At 38.1% G+C, this 8577-nt stretch overlaps 1 long non-coding RNA gene across 1 annotated transcript; it reads right to left on the bottom strand.

Moving 5' to 3' along the window:
* Positions 1–1409: 1409 nt before the first annotated feature.
* On the bottom strand, positions 1410–8356 carry LOC139978594 (uncharacterized). Its single transcript, XR_011796981.1, has 4 exons — positions 7046–8356; positions 5358–5691; positions 4153–4358; positions 1410–1561 (listed from the first exon to the last, which is right to left on the bottom strand). It is a non-coding gene; the product is annotated as an uncharacterized lncRNA (long non-coding RNA).
* Positions 8357–8577: the final 221 nt, after the last annotated feature.

Below are 8577 nucleotides of genomic sequence, written 5' to 3'. Positions count from 1 at the left end.
CTTTTATAGATATTAATGGAAACATTAATTAGTTGCTAATTTAAAATACGCTCATGTTTTTTGGAAAATAAACTTTAAAGAAAGGCTGGCTTTTACAAAAGTCAGTGATCATAGATAAAAGTAATAAATCATAAAGCTGTCGTGTTAGAAAACCGAGAAAAGGAACACCTGAACGGCACTCTTGATACAACACGGCGAACGTAAATACCAAAATCTGAAGATAACAGATTTTACTTCCCCTCATGCTCCATTAAAACAAGGAACTATAGTGGTTATATAAATGCCATCAAGTGGCTTTCATGCACTCATATTCTGCTGATAATTGAATCAGTATACTACTAAATACTGAAGATGGCCAATTGCAAGTTTCGCCGCCTCTTTAGCCTCCTCAGCTTTAGGCAAATAGTGTTGACCATAGGCTTAATTAATGCGGTCGTAGGTCATATTCAAATGTGACTGACACTTGGCAAGCTATAAAAAAAACCTTTAAAAAAACACTTTCACGACCCTTTCCACACACGAAACACACGTATAGACCTAATGAACAGCCAAATATGACGTCTAAAATGCCTTCTTTTTGTGGTAGAGGGGTGGGGGCTTCTGGGAGGACCCCTTCCCCCACCTGACATGGGAGTCCGGTTGAACGAGTCAATGGCCATCCCCCTTTATATGTTTTAAACTTACGTCGTGGGAGATAATTTCGTACAAACAAACACGAAATGATTTAAGTGGAGTATAGTACCGAAGAATATGCGCAAGATTCTATACCGTTAGTTGGGTGATAATAGAGTTAATCTATACTTTGGAGGTCACTATGATTTTTGTTTAACATACACAGTGAATTGCATACTGTTCGTCCTGTATGTTGTGCAATAGTTAAGGAGAGAGACATGTTCACCCTTTGTGTATAAACATTTGCATTAATGTAGAGCCTACGAACAGTCTGGAAACATTTAACCTTTAAATGTGTGGATTTTTATGTAAAGTCCATGAAAACCAGAAATGACATTTTTTAGTCATGAATTATTGTTTAGAATAGGCTTACAAAATGGAATTTACTATATAAAATATAAATGTTCACACTAACTGCTCAAAGGTTTCGGCAAAGGCGATAAAACTATATACCTGACATGAAATTCGAAGGAAATAAAACTTCTTATGTTTAAGCTAGATTATATATTAGGTGAAAACTGCATCATCGAAAAAAAAACCCCGGATGATTATATCCTTAGTGCATACATAAGTGTCATATTAAGGTGTCTGTATGGTTGATTATATGTGCCTATATATTATGTGTTAATGTAACATGTAATGATCAAAATAACAATTTAACGCAACATACACGCATTATATATTAAACCTATGTAGTACATGGACTAGATCTATTCCAACTAGATATGATAGAACAAAATACGTTTTACTTGTAGTCCGCCATTTTGGTTTGTTTTTATGTACAATTAGCGTAGGTAGAACCCTCTTGATCTTCTACAATCGCCATCTCGATGACTTCTGCTTCCTTCGATGCTTTTCCTTCTACCAAGGCATACTCGGAGTAGTCATGCTGAAAAATAATAAGAACATTAACAATTAGGCGATTCAGGGAGCTGCAGGTTTCATCTACGAATTTTGGTCGGTTGCCATTACTTTGACCAAAGACTGTACAATGTCATCACGATGTCATATTTACAAGCATACACCAACCAAGTTTGAAGAACGAGACCTTTACAGTTTTAGGTCATATTTGCTGCTACACAGTGGGGTTTTTGTAAGCTTTGAAACTCCACTGACCTTTGAAAAGTAATACGATGTAGAAATTAAAAGTGTGATAACTTAGACGGAATCAGTTAGTTTTCGTGATTAATTATGGTACAGTTGTGGCTAAACAAATATAAACCCATTTTTTTTTTGGTTTTATTGACCTTTGATCTCTGACTTTTGACCGTAAAGCGTCATCGGCAAAGGTCAATCAAAGATTGAAGTCCATTGTTCGTACGGTAGTCTGCAGTTTTTCTACATGGTTAAAAACGTTTTGGTCAGTTTGTGAAAGCTTAAGAACGTTTTAATAACCGATATGACCAGACATCCCCGATTTTCGGCGACAGTCCCTATATTTCATATGCCGTTCCCGGATTAATAGGTACCCCGGAATTGTCTCCTTGTTTATGTGCCTTCCCTGGAATATTCATGAAATTTGGAAAAAAATGCCCTGAATTAGTTCAAGTTTGCCTGTCTGGCTGCCTATTCCTAGAGACAACTGGAACTTAGGTTGAGCTCAGTAACTGTTTACAGTTAGGCTACATACATAAATTTCATGCGTGACTCACAGAAAAAAATAGGCAACCCAGATTGTTGACTAATTTCGTAGGTTGTAATTAACCTTCGGCATTTTTGGAAACCTGGGACAACCAAAACACTGAGTGACCATCAAAATGACTTTTATTCAAAGTACAGTGTAGGAACTAACACTTGATGTCAACATGTCCCAGGATCTCCTGGAAAAAAAAAACTATGGTCACCTTATTCTATCTGTGAACCCTTGACTGAATGACGTCATTTAACAAGGAGGCTCAGTAGGCCTTACAGAGGCAAACACACACCAGATTTGATGCCGGTCATGCAACATCATTTCGTCAAATTTGGTCAAATCATTTTGGGAGACATTTGTGGAGGAGAAAAGTGGGGCAGTGGGAAGGGCTTGGTATTGGTTGAACTGGGGGAAAGAGTTTGTTTGCAAACCGATGATAGCAAATATGCTTTTTATTCTCCAAAATGTGCAAATGTAATTGTTTGCCAGAACGATTTGAATTGGGCGGAGGGAAAGGGATGAACCTTGTCACCTACCCCCACTTCCTCCGTTCATTAACTGTGTGAGTTCCTAGCATTGAATGAATCATGTATGTTAAGTAGATATGAAACCGGTAATTGTCCGAAGTGAATGTTGGGGATGGAATTTTATTTGATTTTGTAACCAGGGGGCGCGAATTACTATCAAAGCGGAGCGCCACATTTGGTTGGCGCGCAGCGTACAAGAACATTTCTGGTTTTGATAGCCCCCTTATAACCGGAAATAGCACTTTTCGGGCTTGAAAATGACCAACAGATGTACACGTTTGCCTGAGAACCAAGTTTTTGCCAATAGTGGTTTTTTCATTCATAACCTTTTTCAAGATTGTCACCAGTCACACGTCATGTTCGACTTCATCGCATCTCCTGTGAATCATTGATTTTGTAGGTAATACTACGTAACGGCCCACAATACCCGTCAGCCCCACTTTTCAAAGTTTTAAGCCCATTATTTGTTCAGAATTTGAATAATAAATTCACTTCAAAACATACCCATAATGTTGCACAAAATTTCATCTATGGACAACCAATTTAGAAAATCCCCTTCAACCCCTAACAGACAGGTCAAAAATTGCACGAGTAGAGGGAAGTATGATGAAAAATGTTGGTCACGGAATTTTCGAAAATTCAGACACAGTCAATTTATTGGTGTACAAATATTAAGACCTCTTATAACGGCTACTACAAAACTTCGATATCATAAAAAATATGCTCGAGGGGGTCTCCCCCTTCGCCCACCCCCCCCCCCCTTGGCTACGCGCCTGCGATAGAAATCTTGTAGGAAACAGGCCAAATGGAAACCCAGTGAACCCATATCAATGTGGATCATATACATGATTGTACGTACTTACACTGATACACAAGAGATGGACAGACATTATGATAATAATCATGAGTGACAACATACTATACGGTCAAAGGTCACAGAAACGACCACGAAGAGTCATTTACCTCATGCAGCATGTGTTGGATGAAGTTTTAGCCACACAAAAAAACTATGCCACCAAAATTTAATATTGGGGGGATATTAGATACTATATCACCCACCTAAAATATTGGTGGGACATGTCCCCCCCCCGTCCCCCCCCCCATTATCGCCGCCCATGCATCCATCCATCCATCAATAATTGCACTGTAAAATGCACTGATCCTTTTGTCTTAGTTAAGAATAAGCGAAGCTGACGGAAAGTGGAATACAGTCGAATAATTAATCACTTTAGGAGCGGAAATTAGCTTAAGATTGACACACTCCTTTTTGTTTCTTCAAACAAATCACCATTTTGTAAAGAAAAGAAATTCCTATCTTACCTGTGTGGTTTCGATTGGGGTGACATAGGTCTCGTAAGTAGGATTGGAGTTGGAGTCAGTGGGTAGTTTGGTGGACGGAGTCGTCTTTCCTCGCTTAGCGAAGTAGTAGGCCAAATAAGCAAACACGAGTATGACGAAAAATAGGAGCAAGGATAAAGCCACATCGAAGACTAAATACAGCCAAGAGGGGAGACCTTCTTCTAATTCTAAACGAAAAATGCAAAGAAAACATCTACGCATTATTATAAAAAATAAATCTCGATGTTTTAATTGACATTCTGACAAAGAAGAAAAGAACGCATTTGCTATGCAATTCTTCTTTTCACTTAAGAATTCGAACATACGAAATGGAGTCTGCGAAATATATATATATATGTATATATATATATATATATATATATATATATATATATATATATATATATATATATATATATATATATATATATATATAAATGAAAATCGTAATGAGTTGCAAAATCAAGAACAGTGAAAAAACTCCCAGCTTCCACCGGGATTTGAACCCGGGCCTTCCGCTCTGTACGCGGACACCCTAACCACTAGGCTATGGACGCTGATTGTATGTCCAGAGGTTCGAAACCGGTCAGGAGATTCGTAATTCCACTGTAGGCGTTTGTCACCTGTATCGAACTATAGTAGTTCTGTTTTTGGTGACATATTTTGCCTTCCTCCAGAGATCAAACATGATGCTAACCAACTCGAAATCATTTGTGAATCCTAAAGCCGGATCTCGAAAGAGATATTTTGAACATACTTTAACTTAATGCAATGGAGGTAAACGACAAAGGCAAATAAATAAATATAAATGAAAATCGTAATGAGTTAGAAAATCAAGAACAGTGAAGAAACTTCCAGACTCCACCGGGATTCGAACCCGGGCCTTCCGCTCTGTACGCGGACACCCTAACCACTAGGGCTATGGACGCTGATTGTATGGCCAGAGGTTCGAAACCGGTCGTAATTCCACTGTTAAAATAAATAAATAAATATATATATATATATATATATATATATATATATATATATATATATATATATATATATATATATATATATATATATATATATTTAAGGAGATAATGTTATCATGTAAGATTTTGTTCATACTAACTTCAATACGGTAATAATCCTCTGGAGTATCCCCAGAGCATTCTTCATTCAGACGCTCATGCATGTAGACTCACCTTTACAGATGACCCCAAGGTCATTATCATGCTTCCAGGTAGTAAGCTGGGACGAGTAGGAGAAGTCTATATCAATGCTCCCCCCTTTTACTTCTGTCACAGTCAAGGATTGACTCTGCCTCCTTACGACACTTAATGTTCCATTCCGGTGAGCTGAGGGGTCCAAGATGCTCTGTGGATTTAATCGATTCTGCTGGACCGTGAAATCCTAGTTTTCTGCAGATCACCGGGGTTGTATCCTCATCAAATTCGATTGTGGAAATAGTCCCCCACTCATCCTCTAAGAAAACTTCTACGTGTCCCTCGCGAGGATTATCTGACATGATGCGAATATCTATACGAATGCAGAAGGCATAGCACACGTTGACATTACATGACTGTATTAAATACTGCACTACTTATCATATACAATTTAATGATTGGTCATTGTTGCGAGCCAGACTCGAACACACTTTTCTGTTATTCATGCTTACTATGTAGTTCATTGTCATTCTCTCTAAAAGTACTCCTTGCAGATTTGAAATTTTAAACTTTTCAATAGTTTGTGTGTGGAATACGACATGTGAGAATGACCTATAGTTGGAGCCGATTCCGATTTCTGTTCTTTAACGTTTCTTTGTGGTACGGTTAGAGTTAGGGGTTAGGGTTACGGGTCGGGTTCGAATATACCCTACAGTAATCAGGGCTAACAACCGTTGAAATCAGTCCATTTTGGGAAATAGTCACCCGATTCAGAATATGCAGTGGCGCAATTCGGGGAATTTCATTTCTGAAATATGGAACACTGGTTATTGATCGCACCTGTCATGCCATGATCAAATGTCACACATTCGATAAAATCAGATGGAACGCAACATATCCTATCTAAACAATTCAAGGCATCAACGTGGTGACGCCATTGTCAAGTATAGTGCAGTGCGATATTGTCTTTGTTATCATAACCACGTTTCTACGGCGATTGCTAAGATACAGTACTGTGTTATACTGTACAACCCCACCGAAAACCATTTTTCAATCATGTTATCGTTTTAGGGACTTTATCAATCTTATTCGAGGTCATGAGTTATCAGAAGTCAACAGAATAATACAGCGAAAACTTCTACCTACATCTCATATCTCAAGCATGGAAACATGTAAGTTACTCATTCTGAGTCAGACAAACCCCTTTGATATTATATTAGGCCAAAGTCATGTGACTTTAACTGACTCAAATGGGAAACCGTTGTGACCACCAAAGCTAAGGAAATGTAAACGTGACAAGTCTCCTACTTCCGAGAGAAAGGCGTCATATTGAGTATAAATGTATTAATTGTACTGAGCTCAAAATTCATCAACGGTCCACAGTATCTGCAGAACTCATATAAACAAATTCAAGAAAACAAAATGGCTTTTAAAACCATTAGCAATATATGCTCATTGTCACAGAAGAATGAGATAATTTTTAAGAAAAGTCACCCAAGAAAGAACCTGGGCACGAAAAAAACCAAATAACGAACTTACTGATCCGCTTTCAACCCCAGTCTCCTTGCATCGTCAGGTGTGTATCACGATTCTCTAACAAGGGGAATATAATGCTATACATGATATTAGCCACAAGGAGAATACATGACAACATAAACACATCCGTTAAATATTCCAGTTCTACAAATAATATTCAAAAGGAAAAAGGGAACAAAGTGTCAACTTACCTCCGTCCATAACTTGAGCTTTGCAAACGAAAACAGTAATGAGAAAGATACCAATGAGCCTATAAGAGAACATGGTTAACATCAATTTAGGAACTGAAGTAAAAGTCATTACGTCCGCTATATTCACTGGAAGCAGGCTACTAGAGATCAGCTATATCTGAACTGGTATAATCATGAATGTAGTCGCGAAGCCGTCTTGATCAGTATGCTTATCACTTTTGAATTCAACCGGGAGGATATTAAGGTTGTCGCTTCACGTCTATCAAAGTTTGAAGTGATGGATGAATTAGACGGTAGTTCTGTAGTAAGCTAGTAACACATACGGAAGCAGGATGTATCACTACTGGGCAATACACTACAACTGGTCTTACACGTAGCAGAACAAGAAGACATGTTGTATTTAGCCAATGGGTCGAAGCTCAACATTCAATGTGACACAAAGATGGAGTCTCCTACCTTGTCTCCTAGAGTCTTGTAATGGAGTCTCCTACCTTGTTAAGTCTTTTTAAGACTTTGTAGGAGACTTCCTATACCATTGTAAACAATTGGCGATAACAAAAATAAATGAATAGAGAGGGACAGAACTTCCAAGAGATTGTTTTCTACAAGATGTCTATGTCCGCTGTAAAATTGTTAAATTCGTGAACGCTTCCTTCGTTAAGACTAGACACAATTTACACTATCTGAAATGTGATTACATATCGTAGACGTACATGAATGGCTACCCATGACGTTACATTTGACTTGCTTCATCCAGGGTAGCAACTCCCGGGGGGTTGAGTTACTGGCCAAAAGAAAAGACATAAATTAGGATGTATATCATCAGATGTTCAAGAATTATGTGACATCACAAACTAGAAACGTGGTTACGAAATTGTAAACTGTCTTTGTATGATGTATGAGTACCAAACGCATTGGCAGACGATGCAAATGCCCTCGTTGGAAACTATATTGACCAAATGTTTAAGTAGAGATCATTTCATGCATTCTTTTATGTGGTCACTATATCGATAGTTTCTTAGGTGTGCCGAACCTGTTCGACATATAATGAATGTAACCTAGGGAGAGGAAGAATCTGAGAGTGTTAATTGAGTATTCGTGTTAGTCGTACAACAATTGTAAAAATTTAAAATGTCTGATTAGGAGGAAAGTGTAGACCAAGGTGGTGATTGTTAGCGTGTTCGTGATCTTCGAATTGAATATCAAAGTACTGTTGATGTCTGTAAAATTGGCCTTGTTGGAATTATCACTTATTAAATTAAATTAAATTCCGTACTCGGTCTTTGTCAAGCTTACAATCAGGATGCAGGGACGGCGGGGAACGGGGGGGGGGCTTCAGCAAGCACCAGGGTAAATTTTGATTTACCGACAAGATTATAAAATCGCCGAGTTAAAAATGTGTTTCACACTCCACCCTTCACACTGCACCTCAACCACCTGTCCATTAATCACACACTTATAGTCTAAAGGATGTTTAATTGGTCTTAAACGTTATAATGTTGAAAAGGAATGATATGTGAGAGAGAACGGTT

Source organism: Apostichopus japonicus, chromosome 13 (genome assembly GCF_037975245.1).
Source record: "Apostichopus japonicus isolate 1M-3 chromosome 13, ASM3797524v1, whole genome shotgun sequence".
Taxonomy (NCBI): domain Eukaryota; kingdom Metazoa; phylum Echinodermata; class Holothuroidea; order Aspidochirotida; family Stichopodidae; genus Apostichopus; species Apostichopus japonicus.
The sequence above is the reverse complement of the archived record's forward strand: the minus strand, read 5'-3'. Positions and strand labels throughout refer to the sequence as shown.